The 12,087-nt window shown below is 32.9% G+C and overlaps 1 non-coding gene across 1 annotated transcript; it reads right to left on the reverse strand.

The window, feature by feature from the left end:
• Positions 1–1,943: 1,943 nt before the first annotated feature.
• Positions 1,944–2,062, reverse strand: LOC112484002. Its single transcript, XR_003047838.1, has one exon. It is a non-coding gene; the product is annotated as a 5S ribosomal RNA (ribosomal RNA).
• Positions 2,063–12,087: the final 10,025 nt, after the last annotated feature.

Consider the following 12,087-nt stretch of genomic DNA (forward strand, 5'->3'; position numbering starts at 1 on the left):
TCCAGGTGACTCCTGCAGCACATGCAGTTGGTTGTGTTCTAGGAGAGGAACATTGAACTTAGGGGAACATCAGTGTTTTCTAATGAACAGTGAGCATGCCTGAACTTTGTTCTGGAGGGAGACACCATCTCTATCTTCTAAGACTGTTCACACAAAAAATCCTTGAAAAATTAATGTTAAACCAAGGCAGTGTCTTTTCTCAGAAACATGCAGAAATATGAGAAGCCCAAGGAGTACTGTCTCTCTGGTGTCATTGTTTGCATGACATAAATTTGAATCATTGAAGCTACTGCTAATTTTATTAGGAATTTATTACTTTTTATTATTTTATATAGAATGCTACAACTAGTAATTATGTGCAAATCTTGAATGTCCTTATACATATTCCTTTACTATGTAGATCTATATCCTCAGTATGATCTAGGCTAATCTATTGTTGTTGTGTGGATACATAAAAATACCATTGTATTGTTATTCTGTTTTTTAAAATGTTGAACTTATACCTGTCACCTTTGTCGATCTCTTATATCTATTATGTGTCAGTGGGTATTTTCAACTACCATATTTCTGTGCAACAGTTTTTTAACAGTGTGTATTTTGGAAAATGGAGCAATAAATAATCTTATCTTGAGATTTTGCTATTGAAGTCAATCTTCTGGAGGGAGGGAGAGAGAGAGAGAGACAGAGACAGAGACAGACACAGACAGAGAGAATTTACATCTATATGTTGGTGTCACATTACCCACAGAGAGAAGGCTCTCATTTGAGGTTCAATAGAAAAGAAAAGCTCTACTCTTTTACTAAGTAGCCATTTATAGAACTTTAATCAAGGAGAAAGAAAATAAAGCAAAGCACTAGAACAACAAAGAGCCATTATTTGCTTTACCTCAGATTCCCAAACACATTGGCAAAGATAAAAACAACTTTCCTGCTGGTGCTATTATCTATGGTAGCAAATCCTTTCCTCCACACAATGAGGATCAACAAGACAATCTGTTTCACAGGTGGCACAAAAAATAAAAAATGAGAAGGTGAAAACTTTAAGCAAAAGAATAAGAAAATATACAGGTGGGCTAGACAATCACAGTCAACAAAAGGACCAAAGGAATGATTTGGTTCTTTCTTGTATTTGTTCCAACTTTGTCAGTTTTTTCTCTATTTTCTTTGATTTCCTATAGAGATGAGACGTTCACACAAAATGATCCTATTCTAAGCCACACAGAAACAAAACAGATATGAAAAGAAAGAAACAAAAAGAAAAAAATTAATTTAAAGTTCTGATAATGGGAAGCCAAAGAAATTCCTTTTCTTTTGCTTGTATGATTCTTAGAATGCTAGTAATTTTGCTAAACATGCTTTTCTTCTGATTGCTTTTAGGAAATGGCCTGTACTTAATGTTCTATTCCAAGCTCTGAATGATGAAATTTTGTAGACTAAAATATTCTGGGGAGAGCTAAGTGCTGTTTTACAGCAAAACACTGATTTTTATCTGAGTAGTCTTTTTTTAATTATAAAGTTATAATTGTTGAGAAAAAATTCAAAACTGACTGTAAAGCACACAGAAAATTTTAAACATTTCCTGTGATTCCACTACCCAGAGTAAAAGCCACTATTACTATTTCTGATCACTGTATGTGTGTGTGTGTGCATGTAAATATATCCATAGATTAGATAGTATACTTTTATAACAAATTTCTACTTGGAGGCATTTATATTGTTAAATTTTTTAAATGATTTAAAATTATTATGTAAACACAACTTTAAATATAAATCTAAAATTATATGCTCAACTTCTTCCTGAAAAATATCAATAATTGGAATTGTTTGGGTGTATAGATATAGATAAATTTATATATATATATATTTTTGGAGAGGCGACCTTGGTTGCCCTCACAGATTACAAGGACCTTGTCAGTTTACAATCCCTTATTTTTCATTTTTTACGCCTACAGCACCTGGTCTTCCTAGGTGGTCTCCCATTCAAGTAGTAACCAGGCCCGACCCTGCTTAGCTTCCGAGATCCGATGGGATCGGGCTTGTTCAGGGTGGCATGGCTGTAGACTAAATTTATAATTTTTGATGGAGCAAATTGAAGGACAGAATTTTCCAATTCATTTTATGTTATAGTGAAGAAAATAAGTGGGATTATCAAACATGGAGGATATAGACATCTTGGATATTGGGTAATAATCAGATATCGTCGTTTAAATCTTTTCATTTACTTTCATCGATGAATTAGAAAAAAATACCTTTTTTTTAGAAAAAAATATCTTGATATGTGTTTTCCTTTGGCATTTTAATATAAGAAAGAAAGAGAAACTAGAACGTGTGAGATTGAAAGGCCCCCTCTTTTTATTTTTACTTAACACTAAAGGAAAGAAAGCATGCATTCTCATAATGCTTTATACTATGTAAACAGCTAAACTGAAGGCCTTAACCTGAGCTTTAAAATGTACTTTAAATTACCTAAAATACATCATTAACACAATAGATCTTTATGTCTCTGATGGAGAGTCATTGCTTTAAATACTTTCTTATGGTTTTATAAGAATCCTAATTCTACTTCTGAAGCTTTGAAAATTAACCTTTTGACCACGCCTAATGGCGCTTCTAAGTATATCTTAGGTTAGTCAATTCTTGCACTTATCCGACTGAATACATGCACTTAGCAATGCTACACGCTAGCTCCAGTCATGCCCTCCAAAAGCCTAAATTCTCTAAATAATGGGATTAATCACAGGCAGAATGCATCCACAAGTGGAACAATAAAGCCTACAGAAATTTCTCTGTCACCAATTTACCTCCATTGCTTACAAAGTGCAGAAGAAAATGCCCATAATTTTATCAGACAGGTCTGGGCTTTGAACATTGGCATCATCCCTCACTACGCTGTAATCTTTGAACCACTAATTATCACCAGTGAGTCTCAACTTCCACAGCTTAAAAAAATGGAGATAATTTATCCCCGAAGATGTGCATGTGACATGTGCTTAACATATGAGTTACTGCTCATTGAGTATGATTTCCCTAAAATTGTCAGATATAAATTACCTCATTTGATTCTTAAAACAATCTTGTGAGATAGCTATGCCTACTCTTACTATAATTAAAATTTCATTGTATGGATGAGGAAATTGAGGCTCAGAGGTAAAATGACTTACTCAAGGGATCTAAGTTATTAGACAAAAAGCCATGCTTGAAATTTAGCTATATGATCTCAGATTCTATATACTTTTCACTATAATGTGAAAAAATACCTTTGGAAAGCACATTTAATTGTTTCAGTTATAATAAATTGATGAATATCATGTCAAATTATTATACTGAAGACATGCTGAGAGTAAAGTTTCCCCATGGTTAATCACAGATGCTATTGTGCCAGGCTAGAGGCTTGATACATGGAGAGGCTTCTGGAACAGAGGTTTTTACAGAAACCACCATGAGGAACCACTTTTAATTATTACATCTTTCCCTTTCCTGCTGTCCCACTTTGCAATTAGTTTCACTGGATACATGTCCTTTCCCTTTAGACAGATCTATCTCTGGCCATTGGGCAAAAAATAGACAGCACAAAGAGCTAATTCTGTTTTAGCTAAAAATAATCCTTAATTCCAAGTTCTTACTCTTGATTAGTTCTGAGTATATGTGATTGGGTAAACTTAAGCATAACAAGTGTTCATGTATAACAATAAATTAGTGTAAATGACCTGGTGGTTAAAGAGAAACAGAGATGAGTAAAGTAAGTTCAATGGCATGAGGCATGGATAACCTGCTCTATACAAAGTTAAACAAGGGTCGCATATTTGAAAGTCTAATGCTTTTATTTTTTTTAACCATGCCTAAAGTAAAATGTTCACAGACATTTAGGATTAAGTATAAAGGCACTCAGTTAAGATATTATCAAGGCAAGAAATGTCTGCTCAAAATAGGTGTTTACAAAAACAATACTTGGGTTTATCGTTGTGAAAAATGCCAAAGTGGCGATCTTTTAAAAGTCAAATATTTTCAGTAGGCATCTTTCATTATTATTGCAAAAGAACTAGATTTAATCTTATGGTAAAACAGTGAGTACAGAGTCTGAAATGTCTTCAATTTTATCCTTGACAGGAGTTAGTTGCACAGCCATCTCACCTAAACTTCCTGTCTCAATTTTTGTCACCTAAAAGTGGAAATTATACATACTATCACACATATGCATAATTATTTATAAGCTTTAGACCTCACTGGTGTTTATAGATCATTGTCCCTAACATTTTTACTGCTCCTCCATAGTCTAATTTTCCCCTATAAACAATTTAAATACTAAAAACTCTCTCATATTATTCCTGAAACCCTTGCCTTCGGTTCTCTGTCTCATACCGTCAGCTCTAGCAGTGTTTAAAATTTAATTTCCTTCCAGCCCATGCCTACACCTATGCAACCAAATATAATTGGAAAAAAATACACAAACTTGCTGACTACTCTAAATGCAGGACCTCTAATGTCGAAACCACTATTAATACTGTCCAATAATTATACTTCAAGCCACTAGACCACTCGCTCTCCCCTATTATGGATGATGATTTTATATGTCTCTCTTCTCAAACCTCTAAAACCTCCAGCCCCAACTTTGCTCATAGAGACTTAGCATTCATTTTTCACTGAACAAATACAAAAAAATCAGAGATACTCAAAAACTTCTACCACTATATCTACATACTTACTTATTATTTTTTTTCCTATTTACTCTTAAATCTACTGCGGTCAGATATTGACACTAAACTGACTCTTGCAAAATCACGAATGATCTTTCTCCACATTGATAAATGAAAGACTCATCCACAATTTACTTAAACTTTCATTTACATTTATATATTTGACAATTTCCTCTTTCTTGAAATATTTTTTTCACTTTGATTCCAGGAAATATATTCTTCTGATTGTTTCTATTACAAGATCTCTCCTTCTCTGGCTCTTTTATTTATATTTTTTCTCATCCCCCAGATTGCTTATATTTTTTCTCATCCCCCAGACTGCTAAACACCAAAGTGCCCCAAAGCTCAGTCCTCGAACTTCTGTCTTTTTTTATTTTCTGTTCTGTAGTATCTCATCTTCCCCTAAAACATTAAATGCCATTTATATGCTAATGACTTGCCAAATTATATTTCCACAGAACTCCAAACAAGCATATCTATTTTATTTAAAAGTAACTACTTACATGACTAATTGACATCTCAGTCTAACATGTTCAAAAATAACCCCCTTATTATTCTCCCCAAAATCTGTACTTCCTGCAGATTTCACTCTCTTAGTTCATGTCTAAACATAATCTTACAGTTGCTCTTGTCAGAAGTTTAAGAGTCATCCTTGATTAATCTCCATCACTCGCACTCCATCCGATCTAGGAGCCGATCCTACTAGGTTTTCTTTCAAAACATATCATTACCTCCACTTACACCACCATATCCAAGCCATCATCCCTTTTCCCTTAGATTATTACATAACTATTAAACTCATCTTCAGACTCAACTATAGTTTAAATCAGATCTTGTCACTTTACTGTTCCAACTCCGCCCCCCACCCCAAGTTCTTATTCAGACATAAAGGAAAATAAATCTCTTAGAGTGGTCTACATTATTTGGCTCTTTATAAACCTTTACATAAGCCTATAAATAAAGACCTATAAGATTAAAAATGTTGACTCTCACTTCGGGTTCTCTGAACTTGCTATTCTCATTGCCTAGTATGCTATTCAACTAGAGATCTATACTCCTACTTTGATATCTTATTATTGAAAGTTCATAGAGGCTTTTCCTGATCAACATATTTAAAATTGCAACCATCCCCACATTCCTTATCTCCCTCCCCTGCTTTATTTTCCCCCATTATACCTGTCATTATATGATATAAAATGTATTTTACTTATTATATTACTTATTGTTAGTCTTCTCATTAGAATGTAAGCAGATAATGTACTAGTACAGACATATTTTTCTGTTTGATTCATTAAAGATATTATCAGTGTCTGGAACAGGATTTAACACATACTAGGTGTTCAAAATAGCCATTGAAATAATGACAACTGAAATACATGAAAGCACTTTGAAAAGCATAAAGCTCTATAAAAATGTCGATACTATTACAATGTTAATTAACTTGGTCAAATATTCTCCCTTTTCAGTCTGACATCGATCTTATAAATATCCAAATGTATTAGTAAAAGCATTTTCTATGTTTCAGGAACTAAGCTAAATGTGACTACAACTCTAAAGCAGGTGAAAGTGAGAAAGAATCACATGGTTAAAAACATATGAAGAAATACAATGTTACAGTTCATATACTTTTAAAAAGCATTTTAAAAATAATGGTATACCTGTGGAAAGTAAATATATACACCAGTTTTAGCCAAAGTGACTGCCATCTCCAGTTCTGTGGTTTTCTTCCAAAAAATATTTTAATCTTTTTGACTTAAGGTTTGCATGCAAAGATTCTTAGTATCGACGGATGATTAACAGAGAGCTTGTTTTTACTTCTTCAATGACATAATAAACAAAATCATTAATGGCTAATATTCCAATTAAAATTCTAATTACAGTCATATAATTAAATTTTTATAATTTTTATGAAATTTATATAACTAATTGACAATTTGTGGGGAACAATTAGTAAATGTATTTTATTTTGAGAACAAGCTAATCTAGAAATGTCATGCATTTTGAATATAAATATAATGACATATTAGGTCTAGTAAAGTTATGTAAGTTTTAAATACCTATAACAATTTAATACCTATAATGATTTAAAGTAATTTTTATAATTTTTGTAATAAACATGAATATTATATTTCATTCCAAATAAGGTAAGATGGAAATAGAGTTCTTTTTTTATTAACCAACTTTATTTTGACATAATTTATATACCATAAAATTCACCCATTCCATGATTTTTTGTATATTAACAGAATCGTGCATCCATTCCACAGTTTTAGAACATTTTCATTATCCCCAAAAGAAACTCTGCATTCATTAGTCATCACCCTGTCTCTCTATTCTCCGCACCCCTGGATACCACTGGTGTAGTTTTTGTCTCTGTAGATTTGCCTTCTCTGGACATCTCACATTAATTAAATCATACATTATGTGGTCCTTTGGCTTGATTTTTTAAGAACTACTTTATTGAGGTATGATTGACTTATATATTTAATGTATATAATTTGATAAGTTTGGGGACAGGTATATGTTCATGAAATCATCATTAACACAAAGGCTATGAAATTATAATCAAGCTCAAGGATATAAACATCTCTATCATCTCCCAAAGTTTTATTCACCTTCTATATTATTATTATTATTTGATGTAATAACATTTAACATAAGATCCACTGTAGCTCCTTAGAAGATTTTAAATATGCTGTATAGCATTCTTAGCTATAGGCCCTGTGCTATATTGTAGATCTCCATAACTTATTTATTGTGCATAAATGAAAGTTTGTACCCTACAACCATCACCTTCCAATTTCTCTCTCCCCACAGTGCTGGGCAACCACCATTTTACTCTGCTTCTAGGAGTTTGATTATTTTAGACTGCACATACAAGTCTTTCTATGTCGGGCTTATGTCAGCATAAAGCCTTCCAGGTCTATCCATTTTGTCACAAATGGTAAGATTTTTTGCTTTTCTCAGACTGAATAATATTTCATTGTGTATATACACTGCATTTCTTTATCCTTTTATCTGCCAATAGACACTTAAGTTGTTTCCATATCTTGGCTATTGTAAATAATGCTGCAATGAACATGAAGGTATATATCTCTTCAAGATCTCAATTTCAATCCCTTTGGATATATACCCAGAAGCGGAATTGCTGGATCATATGATAATTCTATTTTAATTTTTTTCAGGAACCTCCATATAGTTTTTTGTGATGGCTATACAACTTGACATTCCCACCAATGGTGTACCAAGGTTCCCTTTTCTTTACACTCTAGCCAACATTTGGTATCTTTCATTTAAAAAAAGAAAAATCATAACTGGTGTGAAGTAATCTCATTGTGCTATTGAGTTACATTTCTCTGATGATTAGTGATGTTGAGTAATTTTTCATATATCTCACAGCTATTTGAATATCTTCTTTGGAGATAATGTCTATTCAAGTCTTTTGCCCATTTTTAAAATTAAGTTATTTGTTTCTTTGCTATTGAGTTATGAGTTACTTATACATTTTACATATTGACCACTTATCAGATACATAGTTGGAAAATATTTTCTCTAGTTCTATAGGTAGCTTTTTCATTTTGTTGATTGCTTTCCTTGTTATGGAGAAGCTTTTTAGTTTGATGTAGTCCCACTTGTTTATCTTTGCTTTTGTTGCCTGAACTTGTGGTGTCATATCCAAAAAATCATTGCCAAAATCAGTGTCAAGGAGCTTTTTTTTGGTTCTATTACTTTTGTTCCTGTCCCTGATCTGTTAATTGATACACTCAATAGATTTTACACAGGGAAAAAAATTACATTTAAAAATTTCTAGATCAGAAGGCAGATCTAGAGAAGCCAAGTTAAAACCTTGGTCTAGAACCAAAGTATCTCTATAATTGACCATTTTTTAAAAAACCTCAGGGATACAGGCAAAAATATGCTTTATAATTCACAGAAAAGACATTAAATAAATAATGACCCATGATGGCTAAGAACCACAAAGATAACTGACCAAAATCTGTCCAATTGATAAATGATATTTTTACAAAAATTAATTTAAAAATACCTGCACACGATTCAGGTCTAATCCAGAGATAGCTTAACAGAAAGATCAGGAATTGAGGCTGATAGAAAAGGTACATGTTGATGTTGTCAAATTCTAAAGGCATTCAGAATCTGGCATTAGGCTTTCAGCAAGTTAAAAATACTTTAGCTATACCTTTGCAAAAAAATAAAAGGATGGATTGAAAAATGCTCAGACAGATAATATGCCTCTCATATTATCTATTAGGACAGAAAAGCTGAATAACAAGATTTATTTTATTGTACTATAAAAATTGCTGGTTTTGGCCAGGATAATAGAAAATAATTGACACTAGTGTCTTAATGCTAAATTGAAAGAATTTCCCTGTTATTTTAATGTTGTAATAATGAACTCTAAGAATGCCCTTTCCCTATAGCACACAGATGGTAGATTGTATCTCACAAGGTTTTTCTTTCTAAATATCCAAAATAAATACTAAATAATGTCATTATCATTATGCAAAATCAGAATAATGTGAAGATTCAGGTACAGCAACATAGTACTTACAAAAGCTTTTACTAAGCCAACTTTCATCTCTATCACATGAAAACAAAATCAATTCTGCTTAAGATAACATAAACGATGCTATAATTGAGGCAATCTTTACAATACAGCTTGTGCAGTGACAGAAGAAAATGCAAGCCATTTTTATTTTGTTAGAAAATGGCTCAAAGGCAAAGAGATTCTAGCCCTTGGAGACTTGTAATAACCTATAATGAGGGCAACAGCCATCATACGAGAAATATAACAGATGGCAGTATGGCTGCCTCATTCAGATACAGGTTACAAAACAGATGACTATAGGACTTTAGTATTTAGAATAAATGGGGGAGGTGGCTCATAGACCAAGGGATAAATCTAAAAGTAATATAACACTGAGAAAATATAAAAATTATTATTAATCTTTTACATTAATATATTACTCTACTTGAGATTAGAATTCATTTAAATTCAAGTTGAATTTAAATACATTAAAAATGCTGGGTAGATTTATAAATAGAAAATAATTTTCCATTGTGAAGAGGCTTGAATAGTTCTCTTTCTATAGCTTACCAAAAAGTATAAAAATTGGATGAAATATAAAAACAGAATTTTGGTTAGATTGCAAAGCAACCAGACAGCTAAGACATGGGTTGAGTGGGAAGCAAGATTGGTAGGAAATGAAAACTCATTTGTGTGAGACTCATGTTTACTGTCACTTTTTCCCTCTGGTGCATTTGCCATTACTTGTCTCAGGCTCTAGAAGCTCAATTGAAACTGTGGCTCAGAATTTGTAGCAGCCTTGCTAATATGGAGGCAAGGATTGAAATTTAGGACTCCCAAGTAGGACTTAGACAAAATCTAGAAAAGCGGCATCACCAGAAAAGTTACCTGGACATTTAGACCCGGTTTGTCCTCAAGGTATTTGATAAATCTTAAATTGATCTACTCAAAAGGAGAAGGAATGCAGTAGAAATATGCTGCTTAGAAGTTAAAGAAATAGCCTGGGCTTTTGGCCATTTCACAGACTCAGGAAGACACACAAACACACACAAATGAAGTTTAAGACATTCAAGAAAGTGGGTGTATTAGTAGTGTTCACCAGAGTAACAGAGCCAATAGAAAAAGAGAGAGAGACAGAGACAGAGACAGAGACAGAGACAGAGAGAGAAATAAAGGGATATATTAAAAGATATTGGCTCATACAGTTTAGATAGATGATAGATAGATAGATGATAGATAGATAGATAGATAGATAGATAGATAGATAGATAGATAGATAGATAGATGCAGATATCAAGAGATATATTAAAAGGTATCGGCTTATACAGTTATGGAGTCTATTTAGTCTCCTGATCTGGGGTCTGCAAGCTGGAGACCCAGGAGAGCCGGAGACATAATTTGGAGCCTTAGGAGCCAGAGAGCCAATGGTATAGATCCAAGTCTGGATCTGAAGGCCTGAGAACCAGAGGCACTGAGGACAGGAGAAAATCGGTATCTCACTCAACAGCGTATGTTGGAATACTACTCACCAATTTAAAAAATGAACTACTGATCAAGTAACAATATGAAGGAAGCTCAAAACTGTTAAACTGAGAGATAGATGCCAGACACAAAGGATACGTATGATAAGATTCCATATGAAACTCTAGAAAGGACAAAATAATCTTTAGTGAGAGAAAGCAGACAAGTAGTTGCCTGAGGATAAATGTGTGTATAGATGATGGGGAGGGCCATACAAGAAATTTGAGGGTGATAGGTTTTGTGTATTGATTTTTCTTGTGGTACACAGGTACATAAATTCTTCAAATCTCATCTAAATCTACACTTAAATGCAGTTGATTTTGTTAAATGTAATTTATACCTCAATAAAGTTGATATTTAAAATGTATATAAATATAATATAAATTACACATATGTATAAATGTATGAATAAAGAATTATAAAAACTATTTTTAAATAAGAAGGCTTATAGAGTAATAGCAAATTTTAAAAAGCTTCAGATTCAACTTACTTGAAATCCTCTGCTTTGCTAGAAAAGCAGTCTATTTAGTACACTGTTGGTTTATATCTTTTAATCCTTACTTGTTCTGCATACAAACAAAAAGGAACAATGCTAAGATTTCTATCAGCTTAAGCCAATAATGGTAAAATATCAACGGAGAGAAAACATGTAGTTGTAATAAATATTACTACCGATAATAACCTGAAGGGAAGGGAAGATGTGTAGTTCCGATAACAGCCAGCTGGGTTGTTTAGCTTTTGAGCCTATCAACCACAAAGAAATGTTCATTTCCCAAGGAGACCTACAAATCAAGATGGATTGACAGCTTTCTTTTTTAAAGTGGCACACGTTCAAAGCTGCCCCTCTGAGGGCACGATAAATAAGCAACATCATCACACCACAATTCAATTCAACTTTTTCCTGCTAGGCAGAATGAAGCATACATAATTTCAGCTTGTTCACTAAAATCCCTTTAAATAGAATTCCCCCTTGTACCAAATAATTTAAAATCAACTCACCAGTGGTACATGCCAAATGTCAATCAACAACAAACAAATCTAATAAAATATTCTCACAAGCATCAAATCTTTACTCCAAATAATACTTAATGTCAAATGTTTTCTTCATATTGGATTTTCTTTTAAATCTTTCAAGTTAACTTAAACCCTTGGCATCACCTAACAGTGAGAGATACACCTGTTTTCTGTAAACAAAGCCCAATTGATAGATGGGAAATTCACCCAGTGCATAGTAAGATGCCTCCTTGAATTTAGTAGTGTGTGTATCCAATGCATGTGAAATCTCAGGGGAAGGAGAATGAATTCTAGGCAGGTAAAAAATGAGGA

The sequence above is a fragment of the Pteropus alecto genome, unplaced genomic scaffold, assembly GCF_000325575.1.
Source record: "Pteropus alecto unplaced genomic scaffold, ASM32557v1 scaffold166, whole genome shotgun sequence".
In the NCBI taxonomy this organism is placed as follows: domain Eukaryota; kingdom Metazoa; phylum Chordata; class Mammalia; order Chiroptera; family Pteropodidae; genus Pteropus; species Pteropus alecto.